General features: G+C 36.7%; 1 protein-coding gene across 1 annotated transcript in view; it reads right to left on the bottom strand.

Moving 5' to 3' along the window:
- The window catches only part of grin2ab (glutamate receptor, ionotropic, N-methyl D-aspartate 2A, b), a 120,289-nt gene that overhangs the window by 47,300 nt on the left and 55,061 nt on the right, over positions 1-17,928 (bottom strand). The window lies entirely within an intron of this gene.

Here is a 17,928-nt window from a genome sequence, read left to right as displayed (position 1 = left end):
TCATTATACAGTCATGTTCACTTGGTTAGGACTAGAAAGATCCCTTTATTTGATGGGTTTTTAAAATGTCCATGGAAGTATATGGACTAAAAAGAGCACAAAAACAATGGGAACATCATTGTACACAGTAAACAATTATATTGCACAGATAGAACCATTTTTACTCATAAATGTATGTTTTCTGTGGTGTTTGCCACTGCATTTATCTAATGTTGTTTAATGTGCTATATGTGGTCTTGCTTATTGTATTTTCTTTTTTCATTTCTTTTATAACAAAATATTTTTGAACCGCTGTTTTCACACATACATTGGCCTCACACTACCGCTCAAAGGTTTCAAAAGGTTTGCCATTGCAGTAATAAAATACATTTTAAAATATAAACGTTGTTTTATAAGAGAGATAAAACAATTTTTTTGAATGGTAGTGTACTTTGATATTTTTTATGTAATTCATTAGTGATATTCATTCATTTTTAAGTGTTTATTTTTGAGGCCACTGTATGTTCTCCCGTAAACCATAAAACATCTGCTTTCATCCAGTCGTATAAAATGGAATTATTTAGCTTTGATTCGTCAACCCTGAAAATTTTTTGAAAACAGTGACACGGGTGTTTCTCAGTGCCGCTGATAAAGCAGACGTTTCTTTACCCTACTGTTGAAGCCTTCAGCTTTACAAACGTGGAAGTGTGGAAAAGGTCTATAGAGGGAACAGGAATGAGCAAGAGAGAAGAGCATGGATCAGGAGCAGACAGTGAACTGATGAATACTAGAGAGGGGAGAAAGTCAGAAATTGCTGCACACTGTCACACCGGAGTCACTGACTGAGTTAAGAATAATGACTGCATCCTTGTGCGGTGACAGCTTGATATCTCAGAAAACACAAACACATAAACGAGCAACAATGGAGCTTATGAATATCATGGTTCAAGCGCTGTGCAAACACACAGACACTGATCTGTCCACCACAGTGCTGTGAAAGATTTAAAATACTGAGTTTAAGCAAACAGTGACACACAAATAAACAGGTAAGGAGGAGGTATTTGCCAGGGGGATTAGCACCATACTTGCAGGAAAAAAAAATAGGCCAAAGGCAATTGAATTTAAATGAGGTAAATGTATGCTCATCCAAACTGTACCTCACTGTAACTGAACCTACTGAGAAAATTGAATCTACGGCATGTAACTGAGTCACAAAGCAATACATCTCCACTGATCCAAAACTGAGCGAGCACCAAACTTCACATAAACCAGTTATGTCACATTCTAAAAATATATCACAAACAATTCAAGAGACATTAAAACTGTGTCCCAGATACACTGAGGAGTTAATAAATCAATGCAAATGTAGTGGCTGCACTTAATGATTTGGATGGTCCCTTTTGCACTGTGTATGCAGCACTTCATGGTTTAAGAGGCTCTAGGATGAAACTGGATTAGAGGTATGCTCACGGCTCGGGCACGCTCATATTCATGAACACACGTACGAATCTCAGGTGTAAACAAATATAGGCAAAGGTACTAATCAAAAATACCTGCTTTCAGACCAGGTTTTGAAAATTAATCAAAAATATTAAATAGAGACTCATGTATAAGAATAGGTGGGGTTTTTTTTTGGTACTTGAGGTGCTGAGAGGTTTTCCAGTTTGGCAGGATGTTGATAAGCATGTGAAGAGGGTTAGGATTTAGCCGCAGAGCTGGAGGTTTGCAGGTAGATGCACACACAAACAAACACACAAAAGATGTGTGCGCCTGGAAATTGCTTTAATCAGAGAGGGTATGAGGGTCAGAGCGTGAAAATATCTTTCCATTAAAGCACTTCTTCAATCTTGTCACCCATTTGTCCACACATCCTGACCTTGGAGCTGCCATTTTCTTGATGATCCTGCATACGAATGTTGCTTAATGAAAACACTGTTTGATTGCCACTATAGTTATACATTATAATCATTGCAAAACTCTTTAATCTTTATTCAAAAAATAATGTGTGCTTTTTTTGTTTAACTTTTTGTTTTTCAGCTCTGGAATGTCATGCAAATTTAATAATAGAAGAAATGGAAAAAATCATATTAATAATTCAACATCCTCATGGATCTTTTGAAGTAATCTCAAAGGATACTGACAGACTCCAGAGTTTATCCTGATCATCCACACATACTTACTGATGGTTACTAAACACACATACTGATTAGACACCAACAGCGCTGAAATGCTCATTCATATTTGTATTTCCAAAATACAGTTTATCAATGTTTTTTTTTATTTGTTTATGATGGCTGTTAGCATTATGATTTAGAAGATGACTTTTGGGAGTTTGATGTCCTTAGGTAATATATATTATATAATTATATTAAATATAGACGTTTAAAGACATTAGAGAGAAATGAGCTATTCGGGCATTAAAGACATTTGGAATAAATCTTTCTGAATTAATGCTATTTGTCCCAAAGCAATCCCGTTTTTTTAAAGTTGAAATGCCTGTTGTTCTCACTTCGTCAAAGTAAGTAGAAAAAATGCTCACTGTTTCCCTTTTACTCAGCAGAGACCGGCCAGGGTTTGAACAACTGTTTGACTGACACTCCAGAAGGAAAAATCTGACAAAAGGACGAGGAAAAAAACAAAAAAAGAGACCAGCATCCACCACCATTACTTTTGTATAAGAAGAATGATGGAGGTAGTAAGCAGTCTTGCAAATTCAGGGTTGACTTGCTTCTAAATATTTTAGTTAAAATGTAAAGACATGTGTCACATACATACATATACATTTAGCCTATGCACAAGGGATGACTTATTCATTTCAGCTATTTAGAGAGGGTAAAAGACAATCCATGATGTTTATTAATTTAGACAGTACTCAGCCAATTATCTCCTCCAGTCTAATTTAGACCCAACAACAAAACTTGCCTTTTTCGGTTGAACAACCCCTTTAGCATCCCCAGCTCTGATGTGCTCTGATGATCATTGAAGAATATAGTCATTAATGACAAGACAGACTGGGACTACTTCCTTTCTGGCATGAAAGTGGTACTACAGGCATTCTGCTGGAAGAACTATCTCTCCCTTCACCACTGTGAGGTTTCCCACCATTGACCTCTCAGATCAGATCAACAAAGGACACTCAGCAAAGATCACCGTTTGTACACTGACAGTCCACACATATAAGCCTTCATAAAGATATATTCATAAAGAGCCTGGGGGTCCATCAGTCAGAAACAGCCCCTTGCAAAGTCCAGGCACAAAGAGGTACATGAAGCCTTAGCAATCAAGTGTAATGTCCTGGAGCAGTGATAAAATCTAAGAAAGTCATAGAAAACCAGACTCACCTGAGCATGATTTCTTGTGCATGGAGCGACCAGACAACCCTTGACCTCACCAACTGCGCCACAGCCACTGACCTGGACGCTTTCCAACAAATCTTGCAATCTTTACCTGTACCACTTTAATGCACGACAAGAAACCCAATGGGAACACCAGTGACATGATTTCCAAACAACTCATGTACACTGACCTTAGTATCACTATCTGAAATAGCTGCATTGCCATTTTGTGTAAAGTTCAGAGGAAAATAAATCCTTTTTGTTATAATACCCTGGAGAAAAATAAATATGCTAAGTATATTACATTTTGGTATACTCATACAATATTTTATGGTATAAAGTTAAGCTGACATGTCAGGAAAAATGTAAAATGCCCATCCACATTGAAATCATGTGCAGATGGATTTTGACAGTACACAGAAAAACAATCCTAAAACAACCCATGCAATTTGGTATTCTAGTTTGAAAGTCTTCTTTTCTGCGTTCAAGATGCAACAAAGCAACAACAAAAACAACCAAAATCTCAATGTAATCTAATACTTGGATTACACTGCGCAAATTCAAAGATTTCAATGTGCATTGTATCACAACTCAACTGTAGCGATAATATTGTGTCTTGGGATTCTTTCTGAATCCTTCCTCTATAAAGACTTACTGGAAGCAGCAATGAAACATTTTAGCAGTATAAAATTACTCTTGCTCTGAGATGGTACAAACAAATGATGAAATCTCATGAGTAGGAGATAATGAGCCAGTTAAGATAGCAAAACTGAGATAAATGAGATAAAGGCAGACCTAGACAAATTGACAGAGAGGAAAAATGTGCAGCAAGAAAGAACCTGACAGTATCCAAACCACACAATTTCATGGCCCAAGGATCAATGGTATATGGGTACTGCTGTTTCTCTCTCATTTGTCACCGTTGGCGATTAGACTGTTGGCTCTTATCAAGTTGAATGCCTTAAAAATCATTGGATGGGACTTTATTTGGCAGCTTGACTCTGCTTAGGCACCCTATGAGCATTCAGGCACAAACAACAAAAAATGTTTAAAGCAATTGTTTAATCTGAATCCAACTGTGTGTATTTGATATTAGAATGACAGCAAACAAGGAGGCACTGAAGGTGGCAACAGTACAAGCCTGGCAGAGCATCACAAAGGAACATGTCCAATGTCTAGAGTATTAGTTGTTACAGTTATTACAGTTGTTAGCTTCAGGTAATGAATAACTGCAGCTAAAATACAGTAAGGCAGAACGGGTTTTTGCAGTGAGAGGTGCCTTTTTTTTAATAGATTACTGTTGGCAGAGAGCGTTATGAAGGGTTCTTATGTTCCCCGGGCGCCTTGCATTTTAACCGCCTGCTGAGCCTCGTGTTTTTGGAGCGTTCTGAGCGCATGAAGTTGAAAATTAATAAACTCTGAACAGAAAAACGACCCGACGTCATTGCATTTTTTTTCTATTGTCCAACCGAATGAATGGAGAGGTGGGTCTTCTGTTGTGGTGACCAACACCTTGATTAAACTGACAGCACAGCTGATTCGAGGGTTAAATTCGAGCAAAATAAAAAAAACCAAGCACTGCTATTTTCTAAATTAAAAAATGTCAACCTAAAAAGGCCATTTTCAAACCTGAAAAGCGTGTTCTGTTTGATTGGGGCCAAAGAATACTGCTTTCCACAGTTTTGTGCAAAATGCAACTTTGAAGAATTGTCTCCCTTTCAATTTGAGAGTGGGAATTACAAATTACCCCAAAAAAAAAAAAAAATTGTTTAACAAAATTTCATTGAATATAGATTATTAATTGAATACAGATTCATCTTTTTTAAAGCCAAATTAATAAATCAAGTTCAATGAGTCAATTTCTCTTTTTCTTTTGTTCTTTGACTTTGATTAACATTAATGAAAGTCATCACAGCAGCAGGTTTATTAGGCTGCTGCCAGTTTAACATCTGACGCACATGCCGCGGATCTGACATCCCAATTCTAACAACTGTTTATGTTCATTTAAGGCTTTGTTTATGTTTTTGTCCGTTCAAGCGCTGTCAGAAGCACCTTTCTGTGCACATATAGGAGATTCACAGATGAGTAGGGCTGTAACTAAAGATCATTTTGATAATCGATTAGTTGGCCGATTATTTCTTTGATTCATCAGATTTAAAATGTTTTATATATATATATATATATATATATATATATATATATATATATATATATATATATATATATATATATATATACTGTCCTTCAAACAAACGTGCAAATCGAATGCTATGAAAACATATATGCAAAAGAGCTGTGCAAAAGGACAGTTTAAATCCCAACATAAAAAAATTAAGATAATAATAAAGATAGGAAAGAAAAACAAACACCTATATTTGTTAATAGATAAGAGTAATGTTCTGCAGTCACTCATGGACTCTGTAACCTCTAACTGCCATTTCTTTATCCTGTAAATGTAAGAAATGTCTTACATTTATATTCAATTACAGATATTTCAGCAAAATAAATATTTTTGCATTGAATATAAATTTATTTCACTCTCTATTGTGTCCCGTCTGTTTGACGCGCATGCGGATGCTGGTGCTCGTTCAGTGAAGTTTGTATTTTAAAACAGGCTGTCAGGACGAGCCTTCATGCAAAATGGAAATACTGGCATGAATTTGTAAAACGTACAGATCAGGATATAACCGTAAAATGAAAGTTTTGCATTGAGGAAACCTATCACACATTAAACAGAACACGCATCTGTCAAAGCGCCTGACAGGGCAAGCCATGTTAAACATTACGCTAATACATTAGCTGGAAGCTTTAAAAAAAAAAAGAACTCATGTTTTGGACAGCTTTCCTCCACTTTTGTTATAGATGCTTTTTGTCCACAGAAATGAATTACTTAGTGCTGTAATTTGACGTGAATGGAAGGAGTTTTCAATGCAGACACTACTAAAGGATAATGGCATTTGTTGTCAATAATTTTCAGTATCGATTTTAACGATCAGTTGTTGCAGCCCTACAGACAAACATCTATTCATCTATCATCTTTTTGGGGCCACTATTTGACTGTAACCAAAGGGACCTAAATGTCTTTACTCATGCAATACTAATCATATACCGTTCCTTTAACTATAGGTGTCAAAATAACTTTTTTTATTCCTTTTTTATTTAAAAGTTGTCTTAATAAAGCGTTTATGGTCTCTCCTGTCACTTTTGAAAGAACTTTATTTCTTCCTCTGTCCTATTTTTTCAAACATTTTCTTTTTCATTTACGAATCAGAATGCTCTTTTATTTCTAACATCTTTCCATCTGAACATGCCTCCATGAAGTACGTTCCTTCCACCACTCTACCAAAACATCCTTTCATCAGAACACTGTACTTGTTTATTCCAACCATCCATCATCCACCTAACCATACTCTCAGCCATCAAAACGTAACGTTTCTCACTTCACACACACCTCCACCCTGACATCTCTCCATTCCTAAAGCCCTTTATCACAACAACCACTCATCCATCAAATACCACTATGATACACGTACACACACAGTGAGAGATATGGGCAGGGTTTATATTTTGCCACATGTGTCACTTATCACTTATGTGTTCACTCTTTTGGAAAAAAGCTGGATATATTATATAATTTATTATTCAGTCTTTATACAGAAATACATATGAGTGTGCGTTTACATTAGTATTCAGTGCCGTCTCTATCTCTTTTTGAGCGGAAACACATTATAGTTTCTGCTTGCAGAAACAATGCCTTTTTAATGTCTCTATTATTCTCCCCTTAGGCCATTCAAACCCCCAAATACTCAAAATCCCAGAATTCATTAGAACTTTATTACTGTGGAAAACTCAAAGTCCAATAAACTGGTAAGAGCAGAAGCATCCTGCGACTTAAGGAAGACTGAGTTCATACCGTGAGGTGCCATTCAACCAAAGTAAGCATTACTTCCAATCCCTGCCCTTATTAGATCATAAGTAATGAGAGCTCCATGAAAAAAAAAAAAATTCAAATCCCCTATTAACCACTACCTATGACTGGGCCCACACACAATTTTCATGCCTTTGCACATTTTCTGCTCTGATTGTGATGGAAAATCTGCGGAACAGATTTAAAGTCAACATGAAACAGTATTCACTTCCTATTTTACTTCAATAAAGTGGCACATTTGAAACACAATATTAGAGGGTTAAAGGAACACTCCACTTTTTTGGAAAAAGGCTAATTTTCCAACTCCCTTAGAGTTAAAGGAGAACTCCGGGGAATTTTTAAGTTGAAGGGTTAGTTCACCCAAAAATGAAATTAATGTCATTAATGACTCACCCTAATGTCTTTCCACACCCGTAAGACCTCCGTTCATCATCGGAACACAGTTTAAGATATTTTATATTTTAGTCCCAGAGCATAAAGCAGTCAATGCCCACTTCACTGTCCATGTCCAGAAAGGGAATTAAAAACATCATCAAAGTAGTCCATATGTGATATCAGTTGGTTGATTCGAGTCTCTTGAAGCATCGAAAATACATTTTGGTCCAAAAATATCAAAAACTACGATTTTATTCAGCATTGTCTTATCCTCCATGTGCCTCCAAAAAGAATCAAACGATTAATGAATCAGTGAATCGATCAAAGATTCGGGTCGCCAATGTCACGTGATTTCAGCAGCGAACTGCTGAAATCACGTGACATTGGCGACCCGACTGCATTATGCTCTGGGACTAAAATATAAAATATCTTAAACTGTGTTCCGATGATGAACGGAGGTCTTACGGGTGTGGAAAGACATTAGGGTGAGTCATTAATTGAGAACATCAATTTAATTTTTGGGTGAACTAACCCTTTAATCTTGATCATTATACCTTTGTGAGTACAGTCGATAGAAAAAAAAGGGAAAAAAACAAAACAAATTGATGCTTGCAACATGGAGCTATTACAGTTAATGCCCAGAGCCCCCACTCAGCTAAAACGGCAGTTATGGGGGCATTAACGTAAAGGGTGTATTTGTGCCTCTTAACAGACAACATGCAATTAAAATATCTGTCCGACATGAACAGGTCCCTTACATAACAACAAGATGCGTTTAGCCATTTAGCCATTGTTTAAATTCACCTAAATAGTGTTTTAGAAGGCTAGTTGTATCTCGCGCTGAAGACCCGTGGGAGCTCAGTTGTGGTCGGAAAAGGGCAAGTTAAATAGTCCAGTTGGGAGGAGCGTCGTGTGTGTAAAGCATGATGATTTTATTGCTGCACATCTTATAGTTTTTGTCAGTGTTTATTTAAACCTCCTCACCTGCAGGCAGAGGGGGGCAGTAGTGGAGCATTTTTATTTTCTACTCAAGTAAATTTTAAAGTATATATTTTATTAGTGTTTTTCTTTAGAAAACTTGTACTTTACTGCATTCAAGAGCATAATATACAGTGCCTTGCGAAAGTATTCGGCCCTCTTGAACTTTGCGAACTTTTGCCACATTTCAGGCTTCAAACATGATGATATGAAACTGTAATTTTTTGTGAAGAATCAACAACAAGTGGGACACCATCATGAAGTGGAACAAAATTTATTGGATATTTCAAATTTTGTAACAAATCAAAAACTGAAAAATTGGGCGTGCAAAATTATTCGGCCCCTTTACTTTCAGTGCAGCAAACTCTCTCCAGAAGTTCTGTGAGGATCTCTGAATGATCCAATGTTGACCTAAATGACTAATGATGATAAATAGAATCCACCTGTGTGTAATCAAGTCTCCGTATAAATGCACCTGCACTGTGATAGTCTCAGAGGTCCGTTTAAAGCGCAGAGAGCATCATGAAGAACAAGGAACACACCAGGCAGGTCCTAGATACTGTTGTGCAGAAGTTTAAAGCCGGATTTGGATACAAAAAGATTTCCCAAGCTTTAAACATCCCAAGGAGCACTGTGCAAGCGATAATATTGAAATGGAAGGAGTATCAGACCACTGCAAATCTACCAAGACCTGGCCGTCCCTCTAAACTTTAAGCTCATACAAGGAGAAGACTGATCAGAGATGCAGCCAAGAGGCCCATGATCAGTCTGGATGAACTGCAGAGATCTACAGCTGAGGTGGGAGACTCTGTCCATAGGACAACAATCAGTCGTATACTGCACAAATCTGGCCTTTATGGAAGAGTGGCAAGAAGAAAACCATTTCTTAAAGATTTCCATAAAAAGTGTTGTTTAAAGTTTTCCACAAGCCACCTGGGAGACACACCAAACATGTGGAAGAAGGTGCTCTGGTTAGATGAAACCAAAATTGAACTTTTTGGCAACAATGCAAAACGTTATGTTTGGTGTAAAATCTCATCCCCCTGCAGCTCATCCCCCTGAACACACCATCCCCACTGTCAGACATGGTGGTGGCAGCATCATGGTTTGAGCCTGTTTTTCTTCAGCAGGGACAGGGAAGATGGTTAAAATTGATGGGAAGATGGATGGAGCCAAATACAGGACCATTCTGGAAGAAAATCTGATGGAGTCTGCAAAAGACCTGAGACTGGGACAGAGATTTGTCTTCCAACAAGACAATGATCCAAAACATAAAGCAAAATCTACAATGGAATGGTTAAAAAATAAACACATCCAGGTGTTAGAATGGCCAAGTCAAAGTCCAGACCTGAATCCATTTGAGAATCTGTGGAAAGAACTGAAAACTGCTGTTCACAAACACTCTCCATCCAACCTCACTGAGCTCGAGCTGTTCTGCAAGGAGGAATGGGCAAAAATTTCAGTTTCTCGATGTGCAAAACTGATAGAGACATACCCCACAGACTTACAGCTGTAATCGCAGCAAAAGGTGGCGCTACAAAGTATTAACTTAAGAGGGCCGAATAATTTTGCACGCCCAATTTTTCAGTTTTTGATTTGTTAAAAAAGGTTTGAAATATCCAATAAATTTCGTTCCACTTCATGATTGTGTCCCACTTGTTGTTGATTCTTCACAAACAATTACAGTTTCATATCATTATGTTTGAAGCCTGAAATGTGGCAAAAGGGCGTAAAGTTCAAGGGGGCCGAATACTTTCGCAAGGCACTGTATAATGTCATACTTTTTACTGCACTACATTTCATAAATAAAAGTTGTCGTTTTCTTACTTTCAATGTTTAATTACACTAAACATTTTTATTTTCTTTCTTGTACTGAAGCACAACTTTGAATACTTTTACTTGAGTAAAAGTATACAGCACTGCATGTTTAATGTAATTAATCAGACAGACACACAGGTCAGAATATCCTTCAACCAATGTGTACAATTGTTTAATTTTTTTCTGTTGTTTATTACTTACAGTTGATTTATTAACCACCACTAAATTAAACTTTTAGTTTGTTTTTCATTTGTTACATGTTTTTTTTTTATGTCTGGAATTAACCAGACCGGCTTCTATTCGCATGAAGCTTTGTTTTTGTTATCCAGAGTTGCCTTTTTGCTTTCTTTTGTATGATATTCTGGGTCTGCTGCATGAATTTAATGTAGTTGGCCTACCTGGGAATACTGGGAAGGCTGCTTGGCATGCCAGTGCTCTACTGACAGAAACAGAAGAAAGAGCAGCAACACGGGTGCAGCCAGCCATAAATGGTGTTTCTGGCGCTGACAAGGGTTAAGGGCATAACAGCTGTGGTTATAGGTAGGTCTGCATGGAATTGGGACCAGCAGAAGCCTGGACGGATATCCACATAATTAGCATATTTTCCACATAAAAAGTGTATGCATCTACTCCTTGTTTTTGTTTTTTCCATTAAATATTTTGGCCAATAGAGGTTATGTGCGTGACGCCACCGTTGGACGAGTGTGTGCGGTTACGCCCACTGAGTGGCAGCATTGGTTTTCAGCGTGAATTGCACAAAACACACCTAAAATGGAAAAGAGTTTTGCAATTTGACTGTACAAATAGATTTGCCAAGAAATCTGAGGTATAATTTTACAGACTACCGAAAGCTACAGAAAAGAGAAGCAAACGGATCACTGCAAATCTCAGAAACAACTGAACATGGATTTGCGGTTATCGTTTTGTGTCAGTATGTTGAATTTTGAGGTAAAATCATACCCTATATATTGTATTGTTTTGAATTGTTTTGACAAACTCATCAATTAAATATGTACCATCTTATATTATGCATAATTGGATGTTTTTTAAGTATTAAATGATATTCAATATAAAAATGTATTTCTGTAAAAAGTACAATATTATGTTTTGGAATGTTGTGAAGTAAAAGTTTTACAAAGAAGACAACTGATAAAGTACATATACATGAAAAACAAAATTACTTACAAAGTAAAAATACTTGAGTACTGTCCGCCCGTTATCCAACAGCAGCCCGTATATACCCGACCTGACCCGCTTTACATAAAGGCCACGACCCGTCAGGTAGACAAAAATGATTTATTTTCTCATGCAACACAAACAATCAAACCAACATGTCATACAAAATTGATGCATTTATTTACATTTTAGTTATATGTGAACAATCTGCCCATACAGGCATTTGTTTTGTGTGCAAAAACAGGCTATATACTGATGCTTAGAGGTCTCCATAAATTAAAGGTGTCATGAACTGGCTTTTCTTTTTTATATATATTGTTCTTGTGACATTTGCGTGGTTTTTACATTCAAAAACATCATAATGAATAAGTAATAGGCTATTTTCTACACTGGTTTTGAGCCTCTTTCAAGACACGCTCGGCTTTAATAAGCATGCCACACTGAAGACTTGGAAGTAAACGCCCACACCTATGATTGGATAAGCTTTGCATATTTAATGAGCTTCGGCTAACCAGTGAGTACGCATAAGGCATTGTTTTAACGCTTGATTCCGGAATTAATCATTCCTCAGGGCTCGAAAATGTCTATCAAACAAACACAATGATTTATCCCTCATCCACCCGCAATTAATATGAATGTTATTTTACATAACTTGGCCCGTCTAGTCGGTGGGTATAAATGTGAACCGCGCATCACACACACACACACACACACACACACACACACACACACACACACACACACACACACACACACACACACACACACACACACACACACACACACACACACACACACACACACACACACACACACACACACACACACACACGATGTACATTGCCCACCAAGTACATTGCAGACAGCAAAAAATTCCGCAAATGTATTTTTCCTTCAAACATCAAGTCAAGAGAGTGAACAACGCACATCCCCAGGACGTTGGGCTTTGTGAGCCCTGTGACAGCGTGGTAAGTTGTAACAATGCAATACTATCACAAATAAAAATGTTTTACTCACATTAGTGTGTTGCTTCATTCAATTAATGTAATCTTATCCTGTGTGTAAATCCAGTCTCGTTTACAAACAAATCCGTGATCAGACATATGTGCAATGGCTTTCCCACAGATATTCATTAAAAATAAAGTTCAACCACACATTTCAGCATCCGAAGGAAGCTCATGCATTGACTGTTCTTCCACAAGCAGGCACAGAGCAATATCTTACTCTCTCCGGCATGTTTATTGCTCGGTAGCACGCGATCTGTTTAGCTCCACGAGTCAGTGGACGGGGCTACTGAAGCAAGCGTATATATTTATCTGTTAAGGCGCCGTTTCAGCATTCTATGACGTCAATGGTCGACATATTCTGAGACCGATCGTTTGCTGGGCCTGGTGTCAATAAAAGCTTTTCTTTGACTAACATGGAAGTGTCAGTTCGGAAATTTACAGGATATTCTTATATCACAATTAACTTGTATATATCAAAGGCTAAATGTATTTCTCAGTTCATCATCAAAAGAACATATAACCAAATGAGTCCTCTTAGCAGCATGAAAAATAAAACTTGCTTCAAATTGAGAATAAATGATATACAGAAGCAACAAGCACTCTGTCACTTCAGAGCACAAGAGTGCTGTCAATACCTTCAGTTGCAGCATGCAAACGCTGCTGTGCTCATCGCTGCAAACCACGTTGCATTTAGAAACCTTTGACGGTCTTCAGACTACAGAGCATGAACACAAATAAGCACGGACCGCTTGAAAGTAGCTGCCTATTAGTGGGCACTGGTTTGAGTCAAAATACTCTCTTGGCTGTTGGACCCACAATCTTTCCGTGCCAATTGATATCCCGACCCACACTGCAAAATGACAAATGAAATATTCCACCAGTTACATCAAAATTAGCAGTTCTCCCGTCAGATACACACCCACATACAGGACTCTGCCCTCCAGTGGCGATATGTGACAAATATATATATGTATGTATGTATGTATATATATATATATATATATATATATATATATATATATATATATATATATATATATATATAGTGTACATGTGTACATTGTAGAACAAAATGTCAAAGTAGTCAAGTTATGTTTACTATTTGCTTTATTTTACTCATAAATAAAAATAAATAAAAATAAAAATAAAAACAAACCTTATAAAAACCCCATAGGAAAATCTTAGAAGAACCAGCGGCGAATTAAACCTGGGTTCTGATGTCATACCTGCACCACTCTATGAAGGGGGCAAAGAAACCAGATGAATGATAGCTTTAATTATAATCAACAAAATTTCTACACTGCAAGCACAGTTTTGTTGATTATAAAGGGAGCAATTAAATGTTGTTGCATCTCAGCAATATCTTATAGTTTAGGTAAAAAAGAATTCATCAGAATTCTCCTGCACTTTAAGTGTATTTAAAAGTACATCTTAATTTTAAACTCAAATGTTTTGCTTGATTTAGAGGTAAACCACTGTGAATGTTCAGCTAATTCCCTCAGGAATAGGAATAGAAAATTGTGTCATTTACTCACCCTAGCCTCATGTCTTACTAAACCCATATGCTATAGCCTAAGGAACTAATACAGTACATTAGCCAACTATAATTACTAAGACTAAAGCCGTATTACTATGGGATTAGTTTTAAAAACTAAAGAAGAATCACATTTTTTCATATAGGAAATTAGTGATTACATGTTCTAATTTGCTTTTATTACTAATAATAAATACAATGCCTAGTGTCTGGATAAGCAATACAGAAGGGCATGTGCTCTGGATGTATGTATATAAAAAAAAGAAACAAAATGTAATAAAGGTAAATTATATAAATCACAAATGTATCAATTAAAGGATATAATTAAGGTTATACTGATGCCTAACGTTGCTACAGTGGCCATTCTGAGCAATTTTTCCTATTGGATTATTGATTTAATTTTATTTTAATCAGATGGGATACCAGCTAAAACCACTAACTTTTCCCAGAAAGTTGGGGAAAAAAGTCTTAACTTTACTTTTCAGCCTTAGTTCCGCTACATGCTTACGATAAAGGTCAAATTAAATGGGAAGCATTGTGAAAACAAATTTATACCACAATCACATACATTTCTAAACCCGAAAGGATTAGATTTCTCAGAGGACCAAAGTTAGCTCAAAAACAGTACATAATTTGCCAACGTTACGTGAGAAAAACACAAATGCATTTGCTTTGGATGGAATTCAAATCACATCGGTGAAAAAATATATACCTGTGAAAATATAGTCCTGAATAGGGCTTAAGATACAAAAGTGAAAAACTGTGTCTGTGAAAAAACTGAAACTAATTAAAATTTTGTAAACCTGACAATACAAAACAATTTAAAGTGTAAAACTATAATAACCTTAACACACACAGGTAAGAAGATAAGCACGCATTTCTTCACCACATTCTTATGCCGAAAGTAAAATCATTAGTTAGATCAAAGTTTCATGTATATTTAACCTTTGAGTAATGTTTTGTCAACATGCTGTCAAGAGACGTGTATGACAACCGGCTCCTATCCGGTTCAAACAAATACAGACACTTTAACACGATGGCTCACAGACTGAAGAAAAGGCTTCATTCTGATCTAATCTTAATCATTCCCACCCCCACACACATTTAGTTATGAGACACTTCCCAATCTCTTCATCACATCGCAATCGCACATAAACCAAACTCGACAGGCCAATTAATTAATTAGACCATCAAACAATGATTAAAACACAGGCTGCTAAAAGAAGTGAAAGGAACCTCTTCCTCCTTACTGGCGAATTCCTAAAAGAGCATCTGCATATTAAGTGTGTCTGCACATAGTAATGACATGTTATAGCTTCTGAAATCTAAAACGCATTCACTGAATCTATCTAAGTGCTGCTGGTGAGATTGCTGAGGGCTAAATAGTTTTTGCATCAGCAGCAATGTAAGCAAAATGTATATTAAGCTTGATTAAAAAAGCCCATTAGGAACCACTTCCACAAAACATCCAGGTCCAATATCTGAGGCACTTACAAGAGAGCCTTTCTTTTTCAAAGGAACACTTCCCGTAATTTAGCTATCTGACTACTATGCAAATGATTATTGAACTGTTATTTGCATATTTCAATACTAAGATATTAAGTAGAAGGCATCACGCTTTAATATGTTGAATAAAACTATACAGTGCAACAAGAGTTCAGTATTTGTATTTCTGTTTTTGTTCACAAAACACAAGTAGTTTTCCAAATGCAAACTATTAGGCTGTACTGATATTAAAATTCTAGACAACAGGATAAGCTGTCCAAGCAGCTTTTATTGAAACTAAGCTTAATGAACTTTATTTTTAACATGTATTACACTGCTCGTTTGTTCACTTAATTTTACTGCAGATTAGTTTTTTAACAAGACACTGCAGGCTTTTCAGAGAGACTGAAAATAAAAGATGATGCAGGGATGACTATATTGGATCCTACAGTAATGTTGCAACACACTAGTATGAGTAACATTGTTTTTAACATATGTCATTTTTACTTTGTCTGTTACAAATCATGTGATATGTACTGAGCATTTATACTGTAGCTCCGCAGTCAAATTGTGAAAAGTTGTGATTTGCTGTTCTTTGCTTTGGCATTTATGGGGTTAATGCGTTGGATTATCGGATATAGGAGAAAGCACGAGAGAAAGCGTATTTTCTTATTGTACTAAGCCATTCACTGTAAGCCTGAATGAAAAGCTTCAGTGAGCGAGATATGAAGTTTTGACGCCTGTTTTGCATATGGCGCAAGTGCATAGAACAGTATTTCAGCTGCCTCAAAATAGTAATGCGCCAACAATGCACCTGAACACACCTCGTTTTCAGACCAGCACGCTCATGGGCGAACAGATGGGCGCAAATGCATTTACCATTTAAACAACGTGGAGCAGGACGTGAAAATGATAACTGCGCCAAGCTGAAACTAGCAAAAATCACTTGTGCCATGCCTGCCGCCGCATTGCGCCATGATAGGGCCCATTAAGTTAGCATTTTTCAACAATAACTGGGATAAGTACTTAAACTTTATTTGCCATCGCCAAGACTTATAAAGCAATATATAAAATTGCTGTCTTAAAAATGAAACCAGAGTATTGAATATTCTATTCTATTCTCAAATATTGTCACGTTGTCATCTTTCGAGCTAGATCCAACAAACATCCACCTAGTAATATGAGGAGATTCTCTCAACACCGCATTGGAATAATTGATGATAAAGATTATTACGCGTAATGCTTCAGACTAAGTGGGATAAAAGGGCGGCTAGAAAGACTAAGCAAGGGTGTAGATGATTACAGCAATGGAGAAGCAGCTGGCTCAGTTCAAGCTTGAATAAACACATTGGAGAAGCAGGTGCATGAAATAGATCACAATGATATTTTGGAAAACTAAGAGGAGAAAGAATGCACCATTTGTTGGGGAGAATGCTGCCTAGACTGAAAAATATTTTGTCATAGTCTAGTTCCCAAGCTTAGATTGGGAAATTTCCCCGACTGAGAAAATTAGATTTAAGATGGGACTCGACGCTAAAATAGTCAGACTCCTGTGCTGCTATTTAAGTTACACTAACTAAATGTGACCATTGTACTTGACTCCTAAAAAAATGACTCTAAAGAAGAATCATGTGCATTTATGAATCACTCAGAGTTGTAACTGAATCAGACTCACAAATAATGTAAAAAATATATATTTAAAGGGTTAGTTAGTTCACCCCAAAATTACAATTCTGTCATTAATTCTTCACCCTCATGTCATTTCAAACCCGTAAGACCTTCGTTCATCTTCGGAACACAAATTAAGTTATTTCTAATGAAATCTGAGAGCTTTCTGACCCCTCCATAAGCCCTATTTGGACGGTAATTGTTTCTCACATTCCGTAAGTCTGTAAAAATCTAAGTGATAAAACTTGTGCATTCGGATGGTGATTTATTCACAGTGGAGGAGCGTGTTTGTGATCCTTTGCTCCTGGGAACACGCTGCATATTTAATATAATAATAGGAAAATAATATCCTAATTATTATTTAATTATTTAAATCTATTTAAAAATAGGAAGACATATAGATGCACATTATAGTTAAAATGGTTTCCTGTCTTGTATTTTATCTATAAAAAAAAGGATGTGATTTTATTCCACATGGAAATTAGCTGAAATAAGTTAATACAGCCTCTTATTTAAAATGCAGTGTATTTACTTACTTGCTCCCATATCATCACACGCATTCTCGTCGCGTCATAAAATGAAGGCGGAACCACTGGAGTCACAAGGACTATTTTAACAATGTCTTCCTTTTGGAGCCTTGGAAGT

The sequence above is a fragment of the Pseudorasbora parva genome, chromosome 4 (assembly GCF_024679245.1).
Source record: "Pseudorasbora parva isolate DD20220531a chromosome 4, ASM2467924v1, whole genome shotgun sequence".
Taxonomy (NCBI): Eukaryota; Metazoa; Chordata; class Actinopteri; order Cypriniformes; family Gobionidae; genus Pseudorasbora; species Pseudorasbora parva.
This window is presented reverse-complemented; position numbering and strand designations above follow the sequence as displayed.